A 16817-nucleotide genomic window follows, 5' to 3' on the forward strand; every position below is an offset into this window, starting at 1 on the left:
CGCCGATTCCGCGCGAACTCGCGCGCCTACCTTCTCTGTATTAGTGCCGCGACGTACAACGTGCTTTTGACGTTCCGCTTTGCGCGCGTCGTTCGTAATCAAATTGAAAACGTAAACAAAAACAAGTTTTACCGCAGCTTGCGCGGTGCTACGCGCGGGGCCACGTGTTTGCAATCGGAGCTTGTCGCTTGTGTTGGTGTGAACACGAAGTGGAGCCGCTGGGAACAAATTTTGGGGAACGCGGCACACATGCGCAGAGCTGGGCAAAAATCGGGGGCTTCTTGACGTTCGACAGCTCGGCACTGGGTCCGGTTGCAGTCTGGTCAAATCGGAGCTCGACGTCGGACGTGGTTTTGACATTTCTCTCGGCGGCGACGGTAGCCTACTAGATCTCAGAGTGTGTGTGTGTGTGTTGAAAGGGCTCCTGGAGCAGAAGCTGTTGCCCCCCCGGGGGAGCCAAAGGGAATCGGAGTCCCAGTTCTTTGTGGTGGGTCGTGGACGGCCCGGGGTTTTTGCGGCCGTGTGGACCCGTCACGGGGGTCAGTGCTGGGCGAAAACGGAGTCATTTGGGACGCTTTCCGGAGTGATTAGGCGGGTTTGGAGCAAGTTTTCGAAGTTTGTCTGGTCTGGGGGGTGGGAAATTTGTGCACTGCGGAGAAGGAGGGTCAAGTAAGGTTGTGTTGTGTTTTGCTGCTGCTGCTGCTGGTGTGTACTTCCTAGAGTGTGTCTGGCTTTCTGTTGATCGCCAACTACTTGAGTGCGCGTGTGTGTGTGTTGGTACTAGCTTAAGTCTGGCTGTGTTGTTACTGCTGCTGCTGTAGTGTGATATCGTCGGAGAAAAGGGAAAGAAAATCCAAAAGAAAGAGCAAATGTGTGTAAATGTTTGATTAATGCTGGTGCTTGGAAAAATCACCGATTGAAAGCCAATCTCGGCGGTGGGGTGTGCGATTTTCCTCCCGAAGAGTAAAATTACTGCTATTTTACGACCAGCTCATAAAATGCGCTGATCCAGAGTACGTGCGTGCGTGTGTTCGTTCCCACTAGGGCAAGGGCAGAACAGGGAAAAACCACCCACCCAAGTGGGTGGCAGAAAAATCATTCCCTTATGCAAATTATGCTCGCGCTAAACATGTGATCACACACCAACAAAAAAAAGGAGAAAAAGAGAAGAGAAAAAAAGCATTTCGTTGGTGTCTGCGTGTGTGTGTTCGCGTCAATAAAAAAAGGAAGAATCACTGAATGGCAAGTTCGTGAGCGGAGTTCGGAAGCTTTTTTCCGTGCGTGCTCACCCCACCTTCCGGAACCAGCACCCAGGCAGTACCTTTGGGAAATGGATAGACCTCCGCTGCCGTTGCTGTAATCATGATGCATGTAAGTACCGACACTCTCGCTGACACACCGCCCTGGCTGTTCTGTACCTCTGTAGAGAACTTTGCCTTTTAAAATTGTTCTAACATTTTTGTTGTGTTCCGCACCGTCGTGATGTGTTCTAACTTTTTTTTCTGTTCCAGTTCAGAGCACAATTTTGCCGCCACGCGGAACATTGCTTTCATGTATTTTTGATGTCCGGCTGATTTTTTTGTTCGTTTGTTGTTTTGTAATATTCTAGGATTTTCGTTTCCAGGTTTTGTTGTGCAGTTTAGCATGCGATTTTGAGCTCACCTGTTTGCATTTCAGCTAGTAGTTTTGAAGGTATTTTCGGTTCTCATGTCTGTTTTAAGAGTGATTTTATTTCATATAAAAAAATGACTTTGTCACTGTAACTTGAATTTTTCCCACACTTTTCTATCGCACTTTTGACAACAAGAATGTGATATTCTCAACGATTGAAGTTTGTTTACATTTTCAAACGCACCTTGCACGACTTTCGCTTTATAAAATTTCTGAAAAACTAGCGCAACCCCGGTTCGGTATTTTTAAGGAAAAATTTTAATTTCACACACTGGTGGTACCAGGCTCGGACAAAAAGTGAGGGGGGAAAATTCGGAAAATCCCGGGAATTTCCGAAAAAAAATATTTCCCGATTTCCGGAAAATTTCAAAATTTTCCGAGAATTCCCGAAATTCAAGCGGAAGTATTCATTTTCTTAATATTTGGTAAATTTTTTTAAACTTACAAAAAAATAATGAGAGAACTAAATTTCATTTTTTTGCCCCGCCCGTGTGGATCAATCGGACCGCGCACTGGACTCACAATCCAGAGGTCACTGGTTCAAATCCCGCGGCGGGCGCTCTAAAATTCTTTGTGTAAATATGGGTATTCGGCGCCGTCGCTCCGTGCCATACTTTCATACACTTAGGAGCCCAGGGCGACGAAGTCCTTGTAGATAAAAAGGAAGACACTAGTGGTTGGTACTAGCAATGGTGGCCGACAGCTATAAAGTCAACTTCGTTAAATTTCATTTTATTAAATTCAATTTACTGTTCTTATTGAACTTATTAGTTCGTCTGAAAATTTCTAGTCAAGATTTATTTCAGATGATATTAATTTCTAAAGCAATAGATCTTGTTTATTTGTTGAGCACCAAAAATTACGATATTATGAAATGAAAACAAACTATTAAAATTTTGTTAAGCTTTTCTTTTTATATCGTTTGAATATAAGGTAACTCTTCCCGCCAAGATCAAAATTGTTTTTTTTTTACGTTTTGTTTACCATGACCAAATTGGAAGAAAATTGAATTGGTAAAAAAAGTTTAAAATTTATAGAGCACTAGAGCCACCAAGGGCGTAAGGTTTAAATTTGAAACTACTAAACAACTTATTTTCTATAAAAATTCTTATAACCGATGTTTTTTTTTTAGGCTGAATCATTGAAAAATCATTAGAAAACTACTTCGTATTACATAAAAAGTGCCCAAAAAATGAAAAACATATTTTCTTTATTATTTTATTTCATTTTAATGTTTTGCCATGAAAAACATATTTGCTGCATGATTTTTTTTCATTTCAACTAAATCATCAATTTTATTCTTTATCATATTTTTCTCAAACTGGTCACAGAGACGTATTCAAAAGCAATTTTATCGTTTTGGAGCATGGATTAATTTTACTCACTTTAAAAAAACTGTGATTAAAAAAATTATACCTAGCTACTTCTTATCTATACAAAATACTAATCATTATTTTTTTATGTTTGACTGCTTATATATTTAGAAAATTTATATATTTTCTTGATGTTGTACTTTTTTTTACAAGCAGCTATGGCATTAATTGAACCAAACACTTTTGACCAATATAACGGAATCGACGGAACACCTTATAATGTGGCCCTCTTAAACCTTGCGGTTTCGTCAACGGATCCACAGGCGTGTATCGTTCTTTTTGCGATAAGACTCCGCCTCCCGGGTCTCCTAAGTGTGAAGGTATGGCACGGGAAGAGGGCACCGAATACCTGTATTAACACTTAGAATTTTTGCGTCTGCCTCGGGATTCGAACCGGCGACCTCTGGATTGTGAGTCCAGTGTTGCTCTTTTATACTATTTTGTTGCAAAATATTAACAAAAACTAGGACCAGAACAATTTTCGATCAATTTCAAATTTCCCGGGATTTCCCGGGAAATTTGTTGAAAATTTCCCGTTTCCCGGGAATTTTGTAACCCCAGAAAATTGGACGATCTAATAAAATCCAATGTACTGGCGTAATAAGCAAAAACAACACGGAAAGAAATCCTTTAAGCCACTCAGGCTGTCGAATTTGTGAACATTGAAATGTTATCGATATCAACAGCATAGAGGTTAACAAAGTTGTGTTGTAATTTTGATGGGTTTTTTGGGAACATTTCATCGGTAAGATTTCTTATGTCATGAGGGTAAAAAAAAATGCAGGGTTTGACACTTCTTCGCCCAATGTCGGCCTGACATCTGTCATTAAATTTTTGCGATGAAAAATTTCCAAAAATTGCACCAAAATTGTAAGTTTAATAATATCACTCAGATCTGCTTTCACGATGTCTATTTTTAAAATTTTCTATGGAACATTTCCAAAAAAACGATTTTTTTTCGTTCCTTAGTCAGGATACGTTCCTTAGTCAGGAAATCTCCGAATGATACATTTCTTAGAGGCGCGCAGTTAAAAAAAAAAAACAAAAAATAATTGCATAAGTTTTTTTTAAACATGACTAATTCTTCAGATTATTTAGAAAATGATTTTATTCCTTTCTGGCAGCTTTAACATTCTGTTCAATTTGACCAGTTCTTAAAAAATGAATTGGTTTCTCAACAAAATAAAAAATGATGATTTCTACAGGTTTTGCAATCTTTCAAACATGACCAGTTCATTTGAGAATTTAAAAATGAATAAATAAAATAAATTGTAAAAACGTGTAGGGACTTACGCTCTGGCTGCCGACGACTCCAATGGTAGAACTTCTGCTACTGATCCCGGACGACTGCTGGAGGACTGATGGCCGCGGGAGACTGTTCGTTCCAATACGAGGATGAGGAGTTCTGAATTAACTGAATTAAACAGCTGATTTGGAGTGATCTCCGAACTTCACTCTATTTGGGACATTTTTACAATACAAATTTTAAGCTACTCGTTGCATTATTGAGGTATATAATTTAAAACTAATCCTTGTTGTTAGGCAGAACGAGATAGGTAACCGAATCTTGTTGTATCTCTCTTTCACTTAGGGGAAATATACCCATTTTAATCACTCTAAGCCGTTCGACCAATTCTCATCACTTTTGCCGTTTTCCGCTATTAAATCAACTTTTTCAAGTGTATCAACAATGGAGAGTTGTTTGCTCACTTTTATTTGAGCTATTTATTACTTTGGACCAGTCAAAAACACTTTATGAAAGCTCTAATTCATGAGCAAAGTGCTGATAGGCCGATAATAGAAATAGGCTGAAAAAGGGTATAGTTCCCCTACTACCTGGACATGCACCACTGCACAGTCGTTCTTCGTACTTATGGGTGAAACGGATACTCGTAATTCGTTGTAATAGTTTTGCTTTTACGAAGACTTACTGTAACTATCCGTAATTCTTAAAAGTCCAATTGAACTATATTTTGAGTGTAAAAAAGTAAAACAACTATCTGTTCGCGTGGTAACATAAATAATAAAATAAAAATTAACTTTTAAATTCTCAAATGAACTGGTCATGTTTGAAAAGTTGCAAAAACTGTATAAATAATTATTTTTTTATTTTGTTGCGAAACCAATTCATTTTTAAAGAACTGGTCAAGTTGAACAGAATGTAAAAACTCCCAGAATGGAATAAAATATTCTTCTAAATAATCTGAAGAATTGGTCATGTTTGAAAAAAAAACTATTGCAATTATTTTTTGTTTTTTTTTTATCTGCGCATCCCTAGAAAATTAGTCATTTGGAGATTAATAAATAAATATACAAATAATTTTAATAATTTCTGGAAGTTTTTTTTTATACATTCTTTCAAGCATGAGCCAGGTTTAGAAAATCTAATGTTATAAAAATCAATGAGTTTGGCCTTTTTTTAATACGTCCAGTTCATTGCAAATAGATAAGTTTTTTTTCTAAACTAATTTCTGTAGTATCTGGCATGAGTAGTTCCTTAAAAAATAATTGCCTGAATTCTTGTTTTTTACATTGAGAAAGGTTCATGATAAGGATTTTTCACACTTAAAAAATGTTATTTTCACGAAGACGACTATCTGAAAACACAAAATTACACGGAAATTTAACGGAGCGTTAAAAATGCTATAAAAATCAAAAAAATATATTCAACAACCAGAAATATCATTCATCCAAAGATTTGCAGTTTTCACGTATACGATCTAGTAAATTCTTCAAATTTGTTGGGAGCTAAGAAAAAATCTAAGATATCTAATAAAAGGGCTGATTTTTAATAAAAAAATATATTTTAAGGGCCAAATCGTGAATGCCTTAGAAAAACGAGTTTGAGCCATTCATTTTTTTTTGGAATTCGACCTATAAAATGAAATAGTACCTATCAGTGAGTAAACGTTGACCAAATTTGCTCATGTTTGGCTCAAAAACTTTAAATCTCCCAGAGAACAATATTCAGCTTGTGGTGCTCATATTGTGGGCACCCTAATGCAATTCATAGCAAAAATAAACAGTATTCAGCAATCCAACAAAATTGCGATAATAATTTTTGAACCTGTTTTTAATTATTCGAAATTTAACCCTTTAAAATTTCATACCTGGATTTTTTGAAGGCTAAAATATTTTTTCACGTTAAAAAATGCTTAATGTATTACCTTTTGATATTATTGAAGCGTTCAAGTGGAAAATTGTTTAACTGGTGATGCGCGCTTGCCAGATGGATTTATTCAGGGTTAGTGTTTTGTGTGCAGATATAATCGCATGTATGCTAAATATGAGATATAAGGAAACCTGGGGATCGAAAGACTTGTCAGTATTTTTCTTTGAAAATTATTTGTTTTTTTATCTTTGTATTAGAAATGGAGTTTTTGTTTATTCTAAGTTTAATTGAATAAATAATAAATTCAGTTTTCAAAACATGCAAATCTAGGCACTCCAATTTGCCTTACGGTAAAGTAGCAGAATCGCTTTCATGTGCTCTAAATTGATTTCGGTAGCTGTTATTAGCGGGTTGAGAGCTAATTAAATTGGCAGACAGTCCACCACAGACGGCTGCGTTTGATGGATTTCCATAATCGCATAGGATTTAATTAAAATGTTGTGTTGTGCACAAATATAAAATTGCTTGTATTTTTGTAAGATTGGATTTAAATTGTGAAGATCAAAAGCTTTACGATAAAATACTCTTTCTCTAAAACCATGAAGATTTTCTTTAAAATGGATATAAAAATCTCAATCCAACCAATTGTCAATCCATCGAGTTTTAATCAATCAAGTTAGAAGCTGCTAATAGCTAGTCTTGTCCCCAAGGAACCGCCAAAAATGGGATGATGATGCCCGGAGACAAGCTTTCAAATTGACTTTTAGAGCCCTTTTATGAAGCGTCGCGACCTTTGTTAGTTATTTCCCCTGGAGCAATTTGGGGGCGCTTTTTGAAATTATTGCTGAAAGGCTATTGTTTTCTTCGGCCTTTGAAGAGCTGAAATGTTTGAATTTTTAATACATTTTATTAATTTAAATACGAATTTATTGTTAAAAATTTATAAAATTCAAATAAAACTCTGGCAGCTTGCATTTTTAGGCTGTCAAAAGTGCCACAATAACGGGAATTTTTTTAACTTTTTTATTGTTAACGACCCTAAGTTAGGCCAGGACTATTTTTGTTTTAGAAACGACACTCGAAGAAAAACGACAACTGATAGTATCAAGTGGTTAAGAAGCGAAAAAAAAAGAAAAAATTTTTTTTTTAACGGTCGCTCTCCTGGAAGTTAATTTATTCCGTCGGATGGAACACAAAACTAGGGTGCCGACCCAGCTAGGAAACTCTGCTTAAATGTTTAATCTTCTGAACCCAAAACAAAAAAGAGAAATGTGCAAATACATTCCGGATTCTCACGACATCACCCAAACGAGAGCCCGGGAAAAGTGCCTCTCGAGCAGAGCTAGCAAAATAAAAAGCTCAAATTTTCATCATCTCTGGGGCACTTTTCACCATTTCTCCTCCCCCCACTTGTGTTGGCGAGTGAATGTGTGAGTAAGGTACAGAGGATGTCCTGCAGCCAACCCGGCAGAATGGTCGTCTGGGGCCAGGACTGCAGAGACCAGGCGCATTCCTTGGCGTGCCAACGAGCATTTTATATTCCTTGGCGAGCGGTGAAAAAGCCGTCAGATAGCGATAAAAATGGTTCATGATTTTTTTTCACAATTTCATTCTCGGGAGCGTGTGTTTCTAAGATTAGTAGGGAGTCAAGCAAGGCATTTTCTTGATTGCGAAATAAGAGATATCTTAAACAAAATAATAATTTTATTTATTTTTTTGTGTTCATAAATATGTTGCATCTGTATGCTTTTAAATTGAACTGAACATAATCTATCCTCTGTTTATTGAATTTAAATGTGAAGCAAGGCATTTTTTAAAATTACAATTAACTTTTTAGATTTTCGATAAAAATGATAAAATTGATTAAGAAAATCCAACTTTGTAGGAATATTTTTGAGATTTTCTTTTCTTCCAGAAAGTTGTTGAGCTTCCCAATCAAAGCAAATCTGTCGAAGACACCAACATTTTATCTCGCAATTTACGCCTTTTGCGACAAATTTTATCAAAGGCATCCGAGAAAACCCATTAAAATTAGCTTTAAACAATTCAGAGGAAAGTTTCAGGGATAATTGATGTTCGGAATACTTTTAAAGCTTTAAAAAACTACATTTCCAATATAAATAAATTTAATTGTGATTTATTGGTCAAACGTTACAGAAATTTTAGGTGGAAAGATGATTTTTGTTTAATCCCAAATATCTTGAAAAAGTGAAAGGGCAGATCTACAAACGTTGACAAAATTTCAGGGTTTTTTTTTAACTCAAGGTATTTTCGTTTGAAAATGTCTAATTTTCAAGGGAAAAGTTTATGCCCACCCTAACGGAATTCGAAAATTGTCCAACAATATGTTTTAATTTTTATCGCTGAATCAGTATTTGCCCTCAGATTTTAAGGAAAACAAATAGTTGAATTTGGACAAGCTGATTTCTTCTTGAGAACAAGACATTCAAAAACATAAAAATGTAGAGTTTATGGAAAAATATACCTGAGATTTCGAAAGCGTTTTTTGTGTGCAATATTTGCTCTTTCAAATGCTACCTGAAGTATACAATTCGGTTAAAATTTTTCAAAATATTTGAACTTCAAAAGTGCTTTTGAAGGTAATTTAATGGCTGTAACTTGTGACCAGTAAGTCAAACTAATCTTTTTCAAAGCAAAATGTTTGTTTTCCAGGTCTCTAGAATTGTACTAAGAATATTTTATTAAAAAACTTAACCATGAATTACTACGATTTTTTAAGGAAATGACATTTCAGATATTTTTTAAATTCTCTAGATCAGAAAAAAATATTTCTGAGATACGGTTTCTAAAAGATAAATTCACTCATTTTTATCCATGGTTATGTTTGATAAGAATTTTTTTATTGTCGTTTACAGCAACTTCCCACTGAGAATTTTGGCTCGAGCCTCGAGCCGAAATTCTCAGTGGGTTACAACAAATATAATATTGTCTTTGCTTTTTTTCGGAGATATTTTCCTTTTAAAAATTGCATTTTTTTTCTTCTTCTTTTTTTTTTCTTTTTTTTAATCTTTTGAAACATAGCGCGTGATTTTGCAAAATCTGGTTTAGGTGATGTAATTAAAAATAACGTATTTTTTGAAAATTATCCAAAATCTTTACAAAAATAGAATAAAAATCCTTTTTTAAAGCAAAATTGAGCTTGTAATTAGTTGATAAAATGTAGGGGAGAGTGGGGAGACTTGCTCCCCTTTTTTTGTATCGCACATAACTCTGTCAATTTCTCACAAAACTATGATCTTTTTGCATGAATTGAAAGCGTAAACATTCAACTATGTTTGGCTGATAAGGGTATTTCATCAGATAAACTCTTAGAAAAATGCCAAGCGTTTTAAAAAAATATTTTAAACCGGCATTTTCAAAATGTTGGGGGTAATTTGATCCCCCTTTCAACATTTTGAAGAAATGTTAAGCAAAATGTTTCTTATTCATCCAAACTTTTAATTTTCTATAAGATACAGCAATTTCACATTAAACCTGTACGTTTGTGTTCAAAATATAACAAGTTTAGCATGTAAAATATTTAAAAACTTAAAATTTTCTTTTTTAGACCAAAACTGAGCATGTTTACAAAAGCTGGTCATTTTTTTTTACAAAACTTTTGAAAAATGGTTCAAACTGCAGTTAGTTATGTACAACTATACTGAAGGAAACTATGTACGAAAACCCAGCCAAATTATTTAATCTTGAGGCTGATTCCAGTGACTGTAAAAATGCAGGGATCAAGTCTCCCTAAACGCACTTTTTTTTTTTGTTTGTAAAAATAGTATGACGATAAATTTAACGTCAAATGCGTAAGGGTTTTGGAGTTGATATGTTTATCAAACAATTCATGTATAAAAAATATTTTTTTGAATAATTTTTGAGTGTTTTCTATACTTATCAAAACAAAGAAAAAAGATCACTTGGAAGTTTTTTGCAGCACTTCTTCGAAAAATGTGTGTAACTCAATCTAAACATTTTTTTATTTTTTTCTTTGTTTTCTACAATTAGTTTTAGTCAATTTCGCACAACTTTCTAGAACAAAGCTAATTGTTTTACCCACATGCTGACGAGATACAGGCTTGGGATCAAGTCTCCCCACTCTCCCCTACCGTTTTCAAGTTATAGCTACTTAAAGGCATATATTTTTTAAGGATTTAATGAGTTTAAAAAAAGAAAGAAGTTTTTCGTTGAAAAAATGTTTTCAAAGAGCTCAGAAAATCTATCTATCTATATATATAAAAAATTTTGACGGTTTTGTTCGAACGCGAATCAGTTCAATACGGAGAGTCGGATCGAGATGCTCTTTGTTGCGTTGGGTTCGTATGAGTCCAAGGAAGGTTCTTACGCCAAAAAGTTACAAATTTGGCCACTCTGGAACCGATTCCGGAAAATCTGCAGATTGTATGGGAAAAGTTACATAAAATCGAATTTTGATCACAGGAGGCTGAATAGGCAAAAAAGTTAAAAACGTCAACAAACGAAAAAAAGGCAGAACGAAGTCTATCGGGTAAGGCTAGTTTCCTATAATTTTTTTCGGGCAATTAGGCCAATGCAAATATTTTTCAAAGTTTTTTTCCCTCGGCTCTGGCTAGGGTCGAGGGTGGGGGGGGAAATAACCAAATATAAATATTGAAATAACAAGCCATAGTTTCAACATTTGCATGAAAAAAGTTTTTTTAAAATGCATTTTACACCAGTTCAGTTGCTTTGCAATCATTAGTTTTCAAAAAATGTAAGATTTGAGGAAAACAAAAATTTTAGCGAAAAAAAGACATTTTGCGATAATAAACATCGAAAATTTTCTAAAATCCTAAAGATTTTTAAATCAACTCAAACATGCTAAAAAAGATTTTTAATTGATTTCAGCTGATTGCAGTTCAATTTCATTTAAAATTTTGAAGTTTTTTGAAAAAATATTTTTTTGCCCCCCGATTATTTAGGCCATTTTTGAAGGAAGCGGGGGGGGGGGGGGGGTGGGGGGGTGGGAGACAAAAACATTAAATAAAATTTGTACCAGCCTTTGTTTCTAAGATACAGCTTCATAAAAATTCAAATCGATGAAAATGAATTTCTCTAAGTGTCACTTAATAAGCTTGATTTTAAAATTTCGAAAAAAATCAATTATAATTGAAAATCGATAGTTTCCGAAATATCGTCAGATGAAAATGGCAGGCTTGTTAGGTGGCACATGGAGAAAATCATTTTCATCTATTCGAATTTTTGAGTTGCTGTTTCTCAAAAACATATTTTCTAATTTTTAATATTTCAGAGAGAACATTTTTGGAAAATCTTTTTAAGTGGTGCTTTTCCTTCAAAAAATATTTTTTAAACGCAAAAAACTCAAATCCATTTGTATGGAAATTTTCCAGGGGGGTGGGGGGTTGAGATTTCCAAAAAAGTGTCCACGTAGTTTATGGATGGTCCCTTTTTTGCAACCCATTTTGTATGATCAACCCCCAAAATTATATGGAGACTTGTTTGGAAAAACAAATGATCTAAAACGACTTTAATTTTTTATCAATTCTTGAATAATAATTTCAAAAAACAAGACATCAGTTTTATTTATCTTTAAAAATTTTATGCTCGTTTTCCAGCTACCTTTTTAAAATCATGTCTGAAATAAAAAGAAAACTACTTCCATGAATTGAGCAAATGCAAATTGGTCGGTGAAATCAGTAGGTTCAGAAGTTTCTCTCTAGCTAGAGAGGTTGGTCACTCAGTGAAATCCTTGTCAAAACAGAAAAAGTGGAAAGCTTTCAGTCTCAATAGAAACTCTGCTGAGCCTTCGACCGGTGGTAAAAAAAACATGTTAGATTTTTCTCTCTCCAAGAAGTGACCATTTCTGCCATGTTATTCGAAATCATAACAAAGAAAGTCAAAGCAGAAAATCTGTGTCACCCAACATTTGTTTGCCTCCATTGCGAACCATAATTGGTTTGTGGCAGGCCATTCACGATGTGATTTACATTAGCATGCACCCATATTTGGCTTCCAGGGGGGGTTCAATCGTAATCTGTGTGTGTAATGGATTGGGTGGTAAAAATTTTCACATTATTGTAACGTGAAACGATACGAGCAGCCCAAGTTGAGCGAAAGCGTTCGTGACAGGACCTTCTGCTGCAGCAAGCAGCAGGGCGGGTTCAGGAGGTTGCAATAAATTATAAGCAAATGTTCCACTTCACGTTTTTTATACATCTCGGAATGGTTTATGGCTGGGAAAGCGTTTCGTATAAATCTGTGGTTTGGTCTGGTCTGGTCACGGATATACAGCACAAGGTGGCGTGAAAAGAACATGAAACGTCAAATCGTCTTGCCTGGGGGGCTCGTTTGAGTTATGATGGGAAATTATAGGTAGTTCAAGGACTTGTTGGTTCTGTAAAATCATCATTACTCAAAACGGAAGGCACTTATGTGCGAACATAAATCAGGAATTTGATAAACGTAACGGTTATGTTTGCATAGAATTTCATATCTTCATAATTTGAGTTCTATCGCGCTAATTGAGTGTATCCTTGCTTCAGAACCAAAGTGACTTAAAGTTACTCAACAAGTTTCCAATACCCAATTAGTAAACATCTCACTCAAGTGGGGACTCTACCACTCTGAACGACACTTTCCAACTGCTCAGAACCGTCAGCATATGTAATGACTAGCAACTTTCACCGCACGTGACAACCCTAAGCTTAGACACTCCTTTTGGAACACTTGCCTGTGCCACAAGATTTAATTTATTCAATCGCTTCCAAATCCCGGCACGATTGACACCGTTGAAGCCAGTTCGCATCAACCCGAGCGCCAGGTTAAAGGTCTCTCTCCCTCACAAAGTCCTAAAGTGGCAGTTGACAACTTTCAGACACACTGGCTAAAGATGTTCCCAAATTTAACCCCCGCTCCGCCCACATCAGCCACTGAACTGGAAAATTAAGGTTTTCGTCACCGCCGTTGTGATATTCCTATTTACGCAGTCTGGTGGTACTTTTCATCTTTTCATCGTGCCCGTCAACCGGTGAGCAAATGTGACCTGACCTTGTCGGCGGAAGGTTGGCGGCAGCAGGATTGATTACATGGCACGTACCTTCGATTTCCATCGGGAGCAGAGCAAACTCGGTAGTCTGCCCCCTCCGGAATGACAACACCGCCGAAGGTGTCTGAGGTCTGTGCGTGTACGCATTGGAGAACCGAAATGTGGGAAGGGAAAGAGGAAGTAACAACTGATGATTTTTTTTAAAAAGACACTCAATATTACACACAGCATGTAAAATTTATGTAAACGTTAGAACGATGAAGTGTGGAAATGATAAACAATAAATACTGCTGTGATGTAAAACCAGATTCTGCATTACACACACAGCAAAAAATCCGATGGTAAAATCGCATGCAAAAGCATGCACATCACCTTTGTGAGAAAAAGCATGTAATATTGTATGAGAAAACGTGTACACAAAAAGCATGTACCGAAGAAAAAAATCAGGTCTGCTCACCCCAAAAATAACATCAATCCGGCGAGAGTCATATTCAGATTACCAAGTCCACGCCCCAACCCACTCGGCTATTTCGCCACTTTGAAAATAGTTGGATCTTCACCGATGTAGCTGTAGGTTCCCCATACAACATATGCAGTTAACACATTATACGACGTACGGAAAACCTACTGTTACATTGGCATTGATCCAACTGTTTTCATAGCGGCGAGATAGCCGAGTGGGTTGGGGCGCGGACTTGGTAATCTGAATATGACTCTCGCCGGATTGTTGTTATTTTTGGGGTGAGCAAACCTGATTTTTTTCTTCGGTACATGCTTTTTGTGTACACGTTTTCTCATACAATATTACATGCTTTTTCTCACAAAGGTGATGTGCATGCTTTTGCATGCGATTTTACACAGAAATTTTTTGCTGTGCAGCTACAAATCCGATGGTAAAATCGCATGCAAAAACATGCACATCACCTTTGTGAGCAAAAGCATGTAATCTTGTATGCGAAAACGTGTACACAAAAAGCATGTACAAAAGAAAAAAAATAAATTTTGAACACCCCAAAAATAACATCGATCTATTGAGTGTCACATCCAGATTACCAAGTCCGCGCCCCAACCGTCTCGGCTATCTCTCCGTCTTGTAAATGTTGTGTCCAACGCTGATGTACCAGTAGGTTTCCCGTACGTCGTATACTGAATTAACTGTATACGATGTATGGGGAACGTACAGCTACATCGGTGTTTATCCAGCTAATTTCATAGCGGCGAGATAGGCAGAGGTTGGAGCGCGGACTTGGTAATCTGGATGTGACTCTCAACAGATCGATGTTATTTTTGGGGTGTTCAAAATTTATTTATTTTTCTTTTGTACATGGTTTTTGTGTACACGTTTTCTCATACAAAATTACATGCTTTTGCTCACAAAGGTGATGTGCATGCTTTTGCATGCGAATGTTTTTACTGTGTAGCTGATACACAATACAAACGTTTGGCAATGTGTGGCCCCGAGGTTGACAAAAATCAGTGTCAAACTATCAGGTTTTTAGTGTAGATGAATCACAATAGTAGGAATAACCAACGTTTCCGGAATTCACTCAGTTGCGAACTATTTTGAGGATAGTTTGTGATCATAAATGAAACCTTTTCGCTAGAATCTTTAACTGCAATTTATTTCCACGAACGTATACACTGGTGTTTCCGTTATCACTTCCAACCCATTGCTAGAATCACCCAGCGCAGAGTCGCTACAACGCAATCGCTACCAGAACCACCGCCAAGCCACTTCCTTCGCCACAGTCCGAGGTGGCTTGGGTTGGACGATGCAAACTCCTTCGAGGACATCATCGCCGGACCAACAGGTCGCCGCGTTCGCCTCGTTCCGGAAGCTTATATTACGGCTCTGGAACAGGAGCAGGGTTTGCTGGAGTTCGTAGTTCTGGTGGGGGTTTCCGGCGATACGGATGAGCTTCAGGTTGGGCAGCGCTGGAATCAGGGAGGGGCCATCGATGAGGGAGAGTTCGTTGCGTTCGAGGTTCAGGACCTCCAGCGAGGGGTAGTTTAGGTTTTCATAGTTGAGTGACGAGATTAGACTGCTGTAGAGGTTCAAGTGGATTAGGCTTTTCGGGAAGATGGCGATGGAGATATGGCTGAGGTCGTTGTAGCTCAAGTCTAGAAGGTGCAACTTGGTGAGATTCTCGAATGTAGACGGGTCTATACTTGAGATGATGTTGTCACTCAGACGGAGAACCTCCAAGCTAATCATACTAGCTATGTTGGAAATTGCCCGCAAGTAATTGTTCGTCAGATCTAAATGCACTAGCGCTGGGGAGTTCGTGCCTGGTTTCACGCTGAGATTCCAGACGTAGCAATTAGGTTTTACAGCGTGACGTCACGAGCGCACACGCACACACATTTTTACTTAGACACACGTGCAAAAAATGTAAACAGTGCAGCCGAACTGTCAAATTTCTAACCTAAAAATCGAGTCGGCGTAAAACCTAATGCGGGAAGCTTCCTCGTTTGAGCGCTCGCGGTATCTGCAGATTCCACACCGCATGTTGGAACACTTCCAACTGACCAAGCAGCGCGTATAATTTGGTATCAATGTTCAGGACTTCTGTCGAATATCCAACAGATCGAGTTTCGCTGACGATCCTTACGTGGGTCTGATTCGGGGGGAAGTTGTGGATCACCTGCTGCGGTGTATTCGGTTTGTAGTGAAGACCTTCGAGGATGCAAATCTTGGTGTAACCGGACGGCGCATAGGTATGATTCCGGACCGAGAGTGTGGTGGCGATCGCGGCTTGGGAGGACAGCTATAGCAGCGCAGACTAGAGTGTTTACGGTGCCGCTGGTCTCTCTCGTATTGAATACTGATAACGACGAGAAGGAGAGGGGATTTCTCAGGAATTAAAACATTTTCTGATCGCTGCAACGCCGATCCGCCGAGCATTTCTTACGTTTGGATAGTACAACTCACCATAGATGAGCGATGTAATTTAAAAGACATATAGATTTAGGTGGGTCACACTCTTTGGGAAGATGCTCTACGAGATTCGGTTAAGGTAGTTGTAGCTCAAACAGAGATATCTCAACTTGTTGAGGTTCTCAAACGTAATTGGATTTACACTTTGAATCATGTTGTCACCCAAAGGCAGCACTTCCAAGTTGACCACACCTACAACACTCCCAATATCCTTCAGCATATTCCCAGTTAATTCCAAGTACACAGCCAAAGGATCATCCACCCCCCACTTCCACGCTCAGCTCCCTCATGTAAGAATCCGGAAAGCCCCCATGCCTAAGAGCTAGCAACAGCTCCATCGGCTGAACGGCATGTTCCATTGCTTCTTAGCACGTAGGTGGCGATCGCGACTTGAACGCTCGTGAAGAGTAGCCGTGTTTGTGGGAATTTGGCATTGACAAGTTTCTAATCGGTTTGATTATACTAACCAAAGGGGAAAGTTCGTCTTGCTCGATCAACTGTACAAACTGGAATGGTTGAATGTTTTGTTCTTCTCATATTCTGTACTGATAATGGCTTTACAGAGTTGTTGATATCATACCGTTACGTGGAATTCTTATAGGAAAGTTTGTTGCATCACTTGCACAAAGAAATAAACGCAAAATTGTATCACTGCCTGGTAAGTTTGAGTACCGTAAAACGGAGTGACTTGGATAG

General features: G+C 37.6%; 1 protein-coding gene across 2 annotated transcripts in view; it reads left to right on the top strand.

Moving 5' to 3' along the window:
• Window positions 1–261: 261 nt before the first annotated feature.
• LOC120424979 (transient receptor potential cation channel trpm) overlaps window positions 262–16817 on the top strand; it is a 226430-nt gene continuing 209874 nt past the window's right edge. The window contains exons 1-2 of one of the 2 annotated variants that reach the window (XM_052710415.1): window positions 262–539; window positions 1315–1371. The gene's annotated coding sequence lies outside the window, so the exon portion shown is untranslated. The remainder of the gene's footprint in view (window positions 540–1314; window positions 1372–16817) is intronic. The other variant, XM_052710416.1, reaches the window with a different exon arrangement.

This window comes from Culex pipiens, chromosome 3 (assembly GCF_016801865.2).
Source record: "Culex pipiens pallens isolate TS chromosome 3, TS_CPP_V2, whole genome shotgun sequence".
Taxonomy (NCBI): Eukaryota; Metazoa; Arthropoda; class Insecta; order Diptera; family Culicidae; genus Culex; species Culex pipiens.